The sequence below is a fragment of the Danio rerio genome, chromosome 23 (assembly GCF_052040795.2).
Source record: "Danio rerio strain M-AB ecotype USA chromosome 23, GRCz13ab, whole genome shotgun sequence".
Taxonomy (NCBI): Eukaryota; Metazoa; Chordata; class Actinopteri; order Cypriniformes; family Danionidae; genus Danio; species Danio rerio.
In genome coordinates this window covers 34,744,542-34,759,242 of record NC_141043.1, presented here as the reverse complement: position 1 = coordinate 34,759,242, position 14,701 = coordinate 34,744,542, and the positions used below count along the sequence as shown (strand labels likewise).

At 35.1% G+C, this 14,701-nt stretch overlaps 1 protein-coding gene across 4 annotated transcripts in view; it reads left to right on the top strand.

Moving 5' to 3' along the window:
* The first annotated feature begins 4,794 nt into the window (after window positions 1–4,794).
* Window positions 4,795–14,701, top strand: part of sgk1 (serum/glucocorticoid regulated kinase 1) — a 91,539-nt gene continuing 81,632 nt past the window's right edge. For 2 of the 4 annotated variants that reach the window (XM_087305228.1, XM_087305229.1), the window contains exons 1-2: window positions 4,795–4,866; window positions 13,737–13,865. The gene's annotated coding sequence lies outside the window, so the exon portion shown is untranslated. The remainder of the gene's footprint in view (window positions 4,867–13,736; window positions 13,866–14,701) is intronic. The other 2 variants (XM_087305230.1, XM_087305227.1) reach the window with 1 other exon arrangement.

The following is a 14,701-nucleotide window of genomic DNA, read 5'->3' as shown; positions in this document are numbered from 1 at the left end:
TTCCCAGATGACAACACCTAAAAACTAATGACACAGGCTCTTATTTAAGATTCATCGTGACTGTCAGCTAGAACATTCATATAGATATTTACATGCTTTCCTGTCACTTCTTTCCACTTTCCACACCATCACTAGTGTGCAGCATCCACTTGGATGATGCGACGGCAGCCACAGGACAACTGCGCCATTGCGCTCAACACACACCAGCTATTGGTGGAGTGGAGAGACAGTGATAGAGCCAATTCGGTGGATGCATGGGGATGATTGGGAGGCCATCATCATAAGGGCTGATTGAGGGACTTTGGCAAGGACACCGGGGTTATACCCTTACTCTTTACGAGAAGTGCCATGGGATTTTTAATGACCACAGAGAGTCAAAAACTCGGATTAATGTCTCATCCAAAAGACAGCACCAACTGACAGTGCAGTGTCCCCTTCACTTTTATTGGGGCATTATCACTCACACAGACCACAGGTTGACGCCCTCTGCTGGCCTCACTAACACCACTTCCTACAGTAATCTAGTTTTCCCATGTGGTCTTTCATCTAGGTACAGACCAGGCTCAGCCCTGCTTTGCTTCAGTGATTAACCGGTCTTAGGCTGCAGGGTGATATGGCTGTGGCTCCTTCTGCATATACCCTATTGTTTACTTTTGTGGCAAGTAGTAGCTGTGTGACAAGTGGAATAACATTCACATCTAGGTGGTTGTTTTTGCAGAATAAAGTCCTCCAGGTCCATCAGGATTTATTCTGCGAGAACAAAAGCCTAGACATTGTATTCCTTACATCTGAAAACATATCATAAAGTTTAACCAGTATTTTCTCTTTCTAAAAGACTTTCTCAAACATTTCTGTTTCATTAAACTTTTTTTTTTTAAATATAAGTTTATAGTAGTAACCAAAATATGTATGCATTATAGAAATATTTGTGCATGATGATATTCAAAATCTCTTCAAAGCATAATGCTTGCTTTAGCGTCACATGAACCTTACCATTATTTAATCTGCACAGAGAAGCTTAGTATTGCCCCGGGACAGAATGACACACAAATCCACAGAAATATCCATCATTCTGCATCTAGATGTGTGTGTGATTTGACATGCAAACACAAAGGTTGGAAATTCAGTCTCCAGGATGTCTGTATACCTTTACTTGATGTAAAAATTGTTTTACTCTGACTGATTGACTGAAGGCATGTTAGTGTTGCAGATGTGTTTGATGTAAAGACAGACATCTTGACTCCATTGCTGGAAGGGTGTGTTTAGGTGTGTGTCGTTCGTAAGGCACGAGGGAGACGTCTTGACGCTGAAGACTACAGCTGTGTTTCCCCTGTGTGTGTGTGTGGATGCTTTGTGTTACTGTCTCTTTTAGTCTATTATACTCCTTCCGCCTCAGACAGGCAGTCTCTGTGAGGGACTGCATGAGGAGTGTGTGTATGAGAGTCCATGTGGGTCTATATTATTATTGCATTCAGTGAACATGCAACAGCTGATTTCCTGACCTGAACAAAGCGTGTAGAGAAGGCAGCATTTCCTTAGATTCTTCACGGCCTGCATTGTCCCCTCAAACACACCCACTCACAGACACAATACACTGCAGGGAAGATATCAAAGGCGTCTTCAAATGCCACAGACAAAAATGGGGGGAAAAAATCTACTATTAAAGTATACTTTTGTTAAAACATCAATTTTGTATTTATTTTAAAAATTGAGAAAAAACAAAAGCAAATTAAGGATAAATTTGTGTCCTGATTTACTTCACCTCAAGGAAGAATATTGCTGGAAGTATGTGATTTTAATTTGAACACAAATTTTTTCACTTAATATTAATCTGTTGGATCACATTTATTTAATCTAGGGGTGCCAAAACTTTTTCGTTTGAAGGGTCAAATACCAAATATCATCGAGAGCCGTGGGCTGAAGGTAAATATACCAAACTATAATACATTAAAGTTGCCAGAGTAATTTCCTAATCTGTTTCATATTTCAGAAAAAAAGGAAACATTAATTTAAATGGTATTAACTAATGCAGTATAAGTTTTAAACGATAACTTATTGCAAAAAACAAAAACAATCACATTTATAACACAGTGGAGTTCAATGCTGAATACAGTCCAGCAGAATCTGCCTTTGACTTGATTGACCAAAGTCTCTGGACTGTCAGGTGACAGTATGTACATTTAAACAAAATTTGATTCATTTATACCATTTAATTGAAACATTTAATTTCAGTAAGCTTTTAACAATAAAACAAACAAACAAACAAACAAACAAACAAACAAACAAACAAACAAAGGGTTACTTTAAACTTGAATTCACAATCTCTAAACCATCCCCAAATCAAAGGTTACCATCGGCCAACTTTAGCCTGTGGGCCCTAGTTTGGACATCTCTGATTTAAACTGTAAATCATGATTTAAAGAGAATATTATTAAAATATTATTGAGAATTTTTTCATTAATTTTACATACAAATCATGTATTTTATATAAAAATGGTTAGATTTGTTTTTAGCATTCTTCATGAAGTTTCATGAAAAAAGACAAACTGAAGGATACATTTGTTCCATAATTTACTTCACCCCAAGAAAGAAAACAATTTCTATTTTTAAATAAACTTTAGAAATTATTCTAGTTTGAATCACATTAATTGCACCATAAATCAGGTTTTAAAGAGAATATTATTATGATTTTTGAGAATATTCTCCTTACATTTGCAATTTATTTAATTAGGCTTTTTAGTTCAATTAGGCTTTTTAAATGAGTCAAAATGGTCAAAAATTTGTTTAAAATGTGTCAAATTTCTGTTTATTTAATAGGATTAAAAAAGACAAATGGAAAGATTAATTTACACTTTGATTCATTAAAGAAAACAGCTTAATAAAAAGCTGTGATTTAAATTTTTAAAACAACTTAAAATTAATCGAATTACGATTATATAATAATAATAAATAAATAAATAAATAAGTTTTAATAATTCGACCATGCTTTTAATGCGATCACGTTTTAAGTCAAAGAGCTTAGAATGATGAATGATGATTCTGTGCTCTTTGACTAAGTTTTGCAACTATTTGTTTTGTTTACAAATTTTGCCTGTCAGTCATTTAGGTCGTTCATAACAGGAACTCCATATAAGGTCAACCGGTAGCTGAGGCGGATTCAAGCCAGTTAGCGTTGAAAATATCAGCAGTTCCTTAAATAATTAAACGTCCGTTTGGAAACAGAAAGAAAGACAATAAAAGAAGGAAAAAAGCATAAATATACGAAAAAACAGATGTTGGATTTACTTCTCTTCTGCTTGACAGGTAAAAACACCAAGCGATGGGCCATGACCTCTTCTAAATACTGACGTCACATGGCTTACTAACTTCCCTACAAAGTTGCCTATAGAGAAAAAAAAAAAAAAAAAGTTGCCTATAGAGCTACTAGTGAGAATTAAGTTTATTTAGTAAGTGACCCTATCTGCATTTAACCTTTATGACTCTTACAATGTTTTTATGTATGTATATCTATATAATTTTTAATGTCTATGTCTATTTCTGTTTATTTTAGTTAACTATTATGTTTCAATCGTCGATGTCAATGGGCTATATGCACACAGATTTTTAATTTCAGTCAGCCAGCCCCAGGCCTTCCGGTGAATTGTCATCTTATACAAAGTCGATGCGTTTAGGATCTGATTTCTTAAAAAAAAAACAGTGATCTGCACTGCCTGGCTGAGATTCGATATAAAGTGGGATATCAGACCAAACAAGAAGCACTGCATTAAATTATATTTCTCCGCATCATGTCTTTAATAGAAATCAATTTTACTCCAGTAGTTTCAATGGAGTTTTTGCACTAGCCTGCTGCTAATGGCGCCTGCGTTTAAACCGTCTTTATTCTATTTTTATGCTCTAACAGCTAAACAGATGCTTAACTGATTATATTTGAATTACATTACAACATCGATGCTGTGAAAGGAACCTTATGAAAATGAAAATAATCACACAAAGCTTTTACCAGAAGTTGATTGGCTGAAAAACTCTAGCTGTGCATATTCTATCATTGTCGTAAACTTAAACTTTGCCATTTCATAGCAAGTTTTTTTTTTTTGAGATGTGTAAACTTAGTCGAGTAGAAGTGCTTTCATTGAGCTTTCTTGTCCGATTTTAAATGAGCCAAATGATTATGTTTACTTTCTAAGGCAGTTATTTTGCATGCTTATAAGGAAGGCCAAGCAATTAAATTTTGCAGTGGAGACAAACAGAAAGAAAGATTGCCCCCGGAAAGGATTTCTCTCAGGAAACTACTCAGGGTACAAAGTGTGCCCATCACCAATCACTGCTGGTCATAGCCAAAAAAAAGTGTGTGTTGTGCGTGCCACATAATAAAACGGGTTTGCTTTTGTCGTTCGTTTCCTCTGTAAACGGAGGTGGTTCTAGTACAAAAGATGCCAGTGAACAAAAGACACTTTGTTCCACCCTAGTCAGCTGACCCACAGGCATAAGTGGGCATCTCAGAGGGCCTCCTACAGCCAAACGTCAATCTAGACTGGCACAAGCTCCCAAAAGCTCTCAAGTGCCACCCAATACAACCATCTAATGTTTATCTCACCAGCCTAGATAGAGTTTTCCTCACAGTCAGTGTATACATAGCTTTATGTGATGCTATCTATCTTGCTCTCAGCATGACGCAGTGTTTTTTTTTACTGTTGTTTTGAAAGTAACCTCCTTATCACTTCCCAAATTCTTCATTGATCCTCTACTAATCATTAATTCCCTTCTTATGTTTGCTTGATTTTCAGTGCGTGTATTGTCGTACGTCACCGGACCATATACACAGGACAGGCTCCTTCCAGGCTGTGTTTTTGTTGGGTATGCCAGCACGTGAGTAAAAATACGTGCCTGTCCTACACATTTTATTGATGGATAGTACATGTTTGTGAAATGTTTTGAGGGTCAATTGAGGTTACAAATATAGGTGACCAGTCACATTTAATGAGCAGGGAGAGAAACGTGTGGTTTGTTGTTTTAAAACGAGATTCTGCCAGTTGCTTTATTTGCTAATGAGGTCATTGCTCTGCTAGAAAAACACATTTCAACATGAAAAAGCGCAAAACTACCTATTTTTATGGTTAGTTTTTTATTGTGACAACACCTCTATGTAGAAAAACACATTACAACAAACAAAAGCACAAAACTACCTATTTTTGGGATTGGTTTTTCATTGTGACACCAGCTTTGTTACATAATTGACATTACATTGAATATTTGAATATTTTTGAAAAAAGCTTAAATAATTTAAATAAATTGTTTACACATTATTGTAGTATTTATATTATTATCGTTTTTTTGTGTGTCTGTATTTTGTCTTGTTTAGTGCTGGGTGATTAATTCAGAACCTATAATCGATATAATTTTTCCAGGTCAATTTTTTCTGATTACTTTTCCTACCGCGTATGCAATCACATGATCCCGCTTAAAGTACACCTATTTACCCCTTTTACAAGATGTAAAATAAGCCTATGGTGTCCCCAGAATGTGTGTAAATTGTCAGCTCAAAATACCTATCAGATAATTTATTATAGTCTCCATAATCCGCCTATTTTGTAGACTGAGAACATTGTAGCTGTTTTTGTAGCCTGTGGCTTTAAATGCAAATGAGCTGCTTCTCCCCGCCCACCGTTCCCATGAGCGTTTCTGATACTCATCATGCGATACGTCAGATAAACAGCACAGAGACAGACTCGGATGAAGCTGAAATACTGCTCATTAGTCGAAATACAACATAGGCTCTTTCTGAAATCGTAGCCCTGTATACATTTCTGGAGACTGCAAATTATGTAGCCAGATGTATGTATGGAAAAGACCAATACAGAATCCAAAAAAGAAAATAAACAATTAAATAACAGGACAGGAATGTGGTAAAACGTGGTAAAAGTCAGATAAGGGCTTTTCTTTTTCTGGGATGCTTATGAAAATTGTTGGTTGGGTTTAGGGAAGTGGGTGGGCAGGTCAATCAATAAAATTGGTTGGGTTTAGGGAAGGAGGAGGGTGGGTCAGTCTATCTGTCAGTAAAACAGTCTGCCAACAGCGGCCTCTGGTGGATTTATGCGAGAAGAGCAGGCTTGAATGGCACTCGCGAGAGAAATTTGACATCTCAAAGAGTGTTCACAGCAGCCTCTCGTGGATTCGCAAAAACAAAAACAAAAAAAACCTTACCACCCCCCCCCCACCCCCCACCAGAACATATTTTGCAGTCTCTAGAATTGTATATAGAGGTACGTTTTCAGAATGAACCTGGGTTGTTCACGTAACTACATAAAAAATTTTCCCATGCAAGCAAAGTAATTACATGTAAATGTGCTACAATGGTATGACAGTAATGCCTAGAAAATCTACCCTAAAATAGTTGTAATTTTCCTCATGCGCAATATGTCCTTTTTGATTTAGGGGTGACCCATGACCTTTCAGGACATTTCTTTGTAAAAATCACCCCACCGCTAAATGACTCACGATGGCCTTTGACTCATCGTGCACAGAAGCCTGATCTTACACATATATGGGGTCATTAGAGCCCTCATAAATCTGCCAACAGACATTCAGCTGTCAGAAGTCGGTTTCCTGGATAATTCCCAGCGTATTCTTAACTAAAAAAGACACCAGGATTGCACTGTCAAACTTTCCCTTTGTCCAACATTAAAGAGGCACCAAAAATAACAACAATCTGCCAATGAAAAAGACAGGAAAGAGTGATGACACATTTGTGAGAGTCTGATGTTGATACTGCTTAAGGCTGGAGTTGTTGTGTTTTGTCATTTACACAAATTATGTGTATACGCTTGTGTATACTGTATGATGAATGCTCCAATTAATTTAGTTAATTTCAAAGATTGTAACACTTTATAAGTACACACTATGAATCATCTAGTAAGCATTAGCAAGTAGTGAATACATAAGCATAAACTCTACATTATTAGATGTTAGTAGGCTTTTTATAACTGCAGATGAAAATGCTCTTATGGGCATATTTAAAATGTGCTTAATAATTGTACTTTCTTACTTTGTGATTAAACCGATTATTTTTTCATGACTACGTATTTCACTTTTTACAAATCCTTTGTATTTAAGTGTAGTTGGGGGTTTTAAGAACATTCAGATTGAGTAAGTAAATGATTTACAAATTATTCAAATAAACATTAATATATTGTTATTCAGGCATATACTAATAATTAATTGTTTCTGTTAATAAATGCTTTACTAACTCAACTTCATGCAGTTTTGTGACCTAATCTAAAGTGAGGGCTATTTATGCTTCATAAACCCCTAATAAATGACAATTTAAGGCTCAGTATCAAATGAACAATACATCTTTGCAATCTTATCTAAAAATAATTTAATATTAAAGTTAATTTAATATTAATAATAAAGTTTGAATATTGCAGAATAACAGGAGTGTCAAAATATAACATAAAATTGGATAAAACAACAACAATATAATAATTTAATGATATATTATTATACAACATTTCAATGTTATTTAGCGAAGTTTAAACTGCACAGTAATTTTATTTCAGTTAAGATTGCAAAGATTTATTTTTTAATTTATTAATTAATAAAGTAGCTTATTTTTTTCCTTTTTAGAATATAACTAAGCCTTCAATTGTCATTTATAAGGGATTTATAAAGCATAAACAGTCCTTATTAGATTAGTTCACACAATTGGGAGAAGTTGAGTTAATAAAGCATTTATTAACATACTATATGCTTGAATAATAAGATATATAAATGTTCATTTGAATAGTTTATTAATCATTTACTTTTGCATTCTGAATAATCCTTAATAACCACCAACTGCTCTCAAATAACTGGTTTGTAAATGATGAAATAGTTAATTTATTAATTCAAACAATAATTTAAAAAGTATAAAAATAAAATCAAGCACATTATATTCAGTTGAAGTCAGAATTATTAGCACCCATTGAATTTTTTTTTCTGTTTTGAATATTTCCCAAATGATGTTTAACAGCTCCGGGTGCTCTAGATCCCCCCACAAGTCCAAAGACATGTGATACAGGTGAATTGGGTAAGCTAAAATGTCTGTAGTATTTGCGTGTGAATGAGAATGTATGGGTGTTTCCCAGTAATGGGTTGCAGCTGGAAGAGCACCCAATGTGTGTAAAACATATGCTGGATAAGTTGGCGGTTCATTCCGCTGTGGCGACCCCTAATTAATAAAGGGACTGAGCTGAAAAGAAAATGAATGAATGAGTGATATTTAACAGAGCAAGGAAATTTTCACAGTATGTCAGATAATATTTTTTCTTCTGGAGAAAGTCTTATTGGTTTTATTTCAGCTAGGATAAAAGCAGTTGTTTTTTTTAAAGTCATTTTAAGGACAAAATGATTAGCCCCTTTAGGCTATACATTTTTTCCGTAGTCTACAGAACAAACCATCGTTATACAATAACTTGCCTAATTACCTTATCATCCTGCCTAGTCAACCTTATTAACCTAGTTAAGCCTTTAAAATAAATGTCTAGTCAATATTTATTTATTGTCATCATGGCAAAGATAAAATAATTCAGTTATTAGAAATAAGTTATTAAAACTATTATGATTAAAAATGTGTTGAAAAAAATCTTCTCTTTGTTAAACAGGAATTGGGGGGAAAAATTAACAGAGGAGCAAATAATTCAGGGGGGCTAATAATTGTGACCAACTGTGTGCTCATAAGTCAAGAATAGAGCGTTTGTATGCAGTTATAAACTGCTTACTAACATTTGTTAATGTAGTGTTAATGCTTATCAAATAATGAATTTACTAATTGCTAATGATTAATAAATGGTTCATAGTGTGGAGTTATTATAATTTTTTACCAAAAGGGGTAATACACATAGAAATAATATTAAGTGCAAGTGAATTGACAGCTTTATTGTTTAAAATTCAAAAAAATTTAATTGTCCGATTATAGATAATGTTCCATTATATAAACAGATTTTCTATAAAAATGACACTACATTCTTATTCTGACCCTGTACTTGTAAAATATATTTTTAAAAGCGATCACAACATTATTTAGAGCTTGTAAGCTTATATTAGTATATGTAAACCTAATAACAATGTTATTAAACGCAATAATATTTTTATTCAACTTAGTATTTTTATTTATCAGGGGTCACCACAGCAGAACGAACTGCCAACTTATCCAGCATATATTTCATGCAGCGGATGCCTTTACAGCTGCAACTCAGCACTGGGAAACACCCATATACTCTAGCATAAACACACATACACCAAGTCCAATTTAACTTATTCAATTCACCTGTATCGCATGTCTTTGGACTGTAGGGGAAATTTACGCGAACACTAGGAGAACATGTAAACTCTACACAAAAATGCCAACTGGCCCAGCTGGGGCTTGAACCAGCGACCTTGCTGTGAGTTGACAGTGCTTCCACTGAGCCACCGTGCCACCCTAAAGCATTTTTACTAGTTATGATATTGTGCTGTTTTATGTGAAATCAAAGAAAGAAAAAAAAGTAAGAACCACAGCATTACCACTGGTCATCTCAGACTTTTAGACTGCACTGTATGTCCTTTTCCTGCAGAGCTGTGCATTGTGAGTTGTGTGTGACTCTTGACCCTCTAGCTGTGCTGTGCAGACGGCCGTCTCCAGCTCTTCTCTGCTACTTCCTGTCCAAACACACCCCTTTTCCTGTCCATAGAGTGGAGCTATTTTAAAGCCACCGTAGGCCTGGAATGGCTTGAAAGAAGCCAAGAGTAGAGACATACTGACTGCTGACTGTGTGTGTACTGTATGTGTGTGTGTGTGTGAGGAAGGATTCTATCAGCTTCATGGCTGTAATGATTGAGGAAATCAGGAGATGATGAGACCGATGATCTCACTGTACGGCCTCGATTCTCCTCTAATAAGAAAGTAACTGCTTAATTCAAAGATTATTTTTGTGATATGTTGATATGATTTATCAAGATCTGAAATAACCACATGTAAAAATGTACAGTTGTACCTTAAAGTTTACAAATAATAACTTTGTTGTAGTAGGATTAAAATAAAAGTATTTAAAGGGCACCTAGATTTAAGATAAGTCTTTTGTGACTCCAGAATGTGTCTGTAAAGTTTCAGCTCAAAACACCCATCAGATTTTTTATTCAATCTCCACCTCAGCTTTGTCAGATAATTAGCAGTGACAGACATGAAGGAAGCAGATCTCACGTAATGTTTGTGGAAATACTACAGTAAAAACTTATTGAACCAATGAGTATTTAATATATTTATTTATTTAATCCAAGCTTTTCTGCAACAATGAATCTCACACAATGTCGTTACAATGTTTACGCACACACAGACACACATTGCATGCACGTTTAACTTTGCACTGTTTTTGCATGGCAAATGTGACAGTATACACGTTAATATTCACTGCTGTGTGGATATCCGTTATGTTAATGTACAAAATAAACCTGATTTAACGTCCACAAACAGGGATTGAAGCATCTTCTTTTAAAATTGTACTGACATGCACCTGTGATGATAAAGTAGAGGTGGTAAAATGTCTGTAATTCATTACAAACATGCACCGTTTTAAAAAAATGTTTGTAAAACTCAATCTTAATCACATTTGATAAGGATTGATGATCACAGAGTGCTGAACAGATCTTTTAATTTCAGTTACTTTTCTCACGTCCTGCTCACCTCTTTTTTAAAAAAGAGACTTATTGTGTTTATTACCCCAATATGACTGTGGACACATTATACCTGTACACAATTCGGTCCAAACAGTTTCCAAGGTTTCTAGGTTGAAGTATTATTTATATTGAATTGATTAGTAACTTTTTCTTGGTCAAAGCAGTGGTTTGTGATCTTCACCTTTGTTGATTTAATAGATTAATTTATCTGTATATAATTTTAAATGTATCTGTGTTCATAATAAACTGTAAAATGGCTGGTGATGATAACATGCCCAAATATTGTCACAAAAGATCAGTTTGTGTCCATATAACTTTATCTTTTTCCCAGGCGATAATGGTGAACATGCTCAGTAACTCTATGTAGAGACTTTAAGGTGAGCATTCTAACTCAGATTGACTTGTTCAAAGGTTTTCTCCTTTTTCTGAAAGTTTAGTCAAGTCTAATGTGTTTTTTTACTAAGGTTATGAAGAAATCCATGGCTTAAATCAGCACCGTCATTCTTTTGCACAGATGCAGAACAAACACACTGTGCATGAGTCAGGAAGGAATGTACAGAATGTAGAAATGATGTGATAAACGACAGTGTCACAATACACACTGGTGATTTCACAATGAAATGTTAAGGAAGTGGAAGGTATTTAGTAGATATTTCTGTACAGGATGAACTTTTCAGGAGGTTTGTTACTGCTTTATAAACAATAGAATAAGACTCTTAGGTCTGATTGGCATAAAGTTAATTTGTTCCAGAAACCTCTTAAAAATAATTCCAGCAGACACACAACCTCATAAGACATTAATGTTAGGTTAGATTTAGGTCGCCAGCATTTAAGAACAATATTATTTTGACGTTCATTAACGACATGAAATGATGTTGATATTTGGTTGATTTTAGGTTGTGTTGGAAAGTGACCAAAATCCAATGTTAAATCAACATCTTAAATCAACATCATATTAATGTAAAATACTGATATTTATTCATCAGCTTTAAAACTAAAATCCAACGTCTGATAGACATCGTATAGATAACGTCTACACAACTTCAAGCTGTAACATTATTATTTTGATATATCATTGATATTTTTATGGTTTTCTGTTGCCTTGGAACGTAACCAAAATGTAAACTCTACCTGACGTTGGACATTGGTGTCGGCCTTACATTAATTTCTGGCGTCAACCTGATTTTCATTTCCAAATAAAATGCAATGTCCCAAAACATTAGAGTACATCATTCTGACATCATGTTTACGTCCTGTGCCAGCTGGGATGATTCTTTATTGGCATTAGCCATGTTTCCATCCAAAGAAGCAAAACTGGGATATCACATAAAAGACATGCAAATAAAGCAGCGTTTCTATCCAATGAGTCAAAGAGAACGGAAAAGGGGTAATTTCCTGATTAACCGGTGTCAAATATCAAAAATAAAAACAGAATAGGTAAGAGAAGCTGCATGAATTTTTTCTTTATTAAATAAATGACTTGCACATTTATTAATTTATTGTGCTGAAACATAATTAGCTCGAGGTGGCATTTGAAGGCGTGAGACAGCTCTGGAAGTAATTCCAAACAACACTAATACTGAAATAGTTTCGGTGTTTTATAATGACCAAAACAGCCTTTCAGATGTTTTACGATGTGCTTAGCCTGCTGGTTTGTCCTTTCACACACATTTTTATCTCCATTTGATCTCTTATAACAAAATCCTATGACTTTTTTAATGCGCATACTGAAATTTGTTCGGTAAAAGTGTTTCCATCGTAGTTTATGCTCATTTTTTCTTATAGAATAAAAATTTTATCCTACTCAGTTATGCGAATTTTCACAATTTATGCGCATCTTGCCGTTTCCATCAACCATTCTTATGTGCTTATCCAAATAGGTGGATGGAAACTTAAATACGTCAATGAAAGACATTAAAAATTTTTCATTTAAAAAAAAGCTTGTTTATAGTGCACGATTCCTTAGATTATTAAAATTTTCATTAGTGGCGTTTTTGTGAACTTTTTTTAAAGGGTTGAAACATGCAACATCCTCTTTAATATCTTTATAATAAATGTTCATGTTGGTACCAATATTATAATGGAAGAAAAGCTTGAATGTCCAAGAGAAGTCAATCATTTTAAGTATGGAGTACAGAGTATGTCACTATACACATATCTCCAGTGCAGTTTTACAATATAATGATGCCCTACAAACCTAAATTGAGCCAGCTAGAGGACCACAATAGTGTATGGCGAAGAAAAACCCCAGAAAAAATAAGATAAGCAGAAACATAGCAAAATATATATACAAATAAGTAACTGTAACCCTAAATTAAATGCACATGGACAATAGACACATCGTTACGATGTTGCACAAGATGTTTCATCATGTCCAGTGCTGTCTAATCCAGTGTTGACTTGACATGCACATATATTTTGACCTTGCTGTTGTGTAATGTGCTTGCGGAGTGAGGATCCCGTTGCTAGTGGTTTGATTTGTGTACATGCAGTCTGAGAGGCCAGTGACCATCAAAGTGGACCAAACCAGACACTGTAATCAAATACACCACAGGAATCCACCGCAAACTGCACCATAGAAAGTAAAGAAGAGAAATCATGGACTCCATTAGTTTTAAAAAAGTGAATTTCAATGTTAAGCAAAGTAATAATTGATAGACTAATTTAAGGAATTACAGCAGAAGACGGAATTAAGATATTCGCTCACCAGTAGGAGATAAAGTAAATGCTGATTGTCAGTCTTACGTAAGCCTAGCTGATAGAGAGCGAGAGGACAGCCTGTTTCCTCCTGCCTCTTGGGCCTCAGGCTGAGGGAACCGGCTGACTTACCGTCTCTTCAGCCCCCTTAACAAACACAGCATCCCTCCCCCCCAAACACAGGTTACATGAGGATCTCCACCAGCAGTGATTCACGGCAGTAATTTGTCTGTGTTTTAAGGATCAGATCAGCATTAAGCCCTGAATGTCTGGTACTGGACGCGATATTGGAATTTAAATGTCTTACCGTCATTTTTATTTATTTCACTAGCTTACTTTTGTTCCTACAGATGATACTCTGCAGATTAAAAATAAAAGAAGGCAACCATAAAAGAGAGACAAACAGGAGAGGAATAAAAGATGGTGTAACAACTAAATCTCTTGCAGTAGACGCATGTATCTGTTGGGGATTTTTGTTGGTAATTTGTCTGTTTTTTGAATTTTAAACAATGAAGATAAGAGATAATTGAAAATGTATAAAGATTTTAACAGATTTAAGTGTGTTGAGCATCAATTGTGGGGAAAACAATTTTAATTTTAAGCTTTAGTCAGCTAATTTTATCCTCCAGGTTTGCTTGTCCAGTGATGATGCATCGGTTCCTAATTATTATTCATAGACTGACTTTTCTTATCCTATGAGAAGAGCCTGCTTCTTAATTATTCATGATATCATGTGCTTTTCGATCACAGGCCCATATAGACAGACATTTAAGCTGCTCTGCCGGCCATGCCCAGTCCTCTATATCTCACAGCACTCCATGCCCATAACATTTTAAAAAATAGATTCTAAGGCGTCGTTTACACTAATATGATTTAGTTTTAAAACACATAACTCTTGCTACAGGTTTGCCTTCCATCCAGGCCCAGATTGACTAATCGAGAGAACCGGGAGAACTCCCGTTGGGTCGGTCCGTTTTTTTGGCCGCGAGGGCTGTTGTCCCTAGCTGCTTGCACTTTCAGCAGTTGCACTTTATTTATTTATTTATTTATTTGACCATAGCTTCATTATATTGCCACAGCTCCGCTCTTTTCATTTTCTCGCTGCCCCATGAGCAAAATACAGCCTGCAGGTCATTCGACCCCAAACAGCCGTGCCTTGGTGAAAATAAGAATTTGAATTATTAATATTAATGAATATTACACTTGCTCAATGAAAACTAGATGATTCACTTCATTAATAAAATCATTAATATTCCAGACGCACCATCATAATGGTGCCATTGTAATCCAGTGGTCAGCATGTTGCGTTACGACG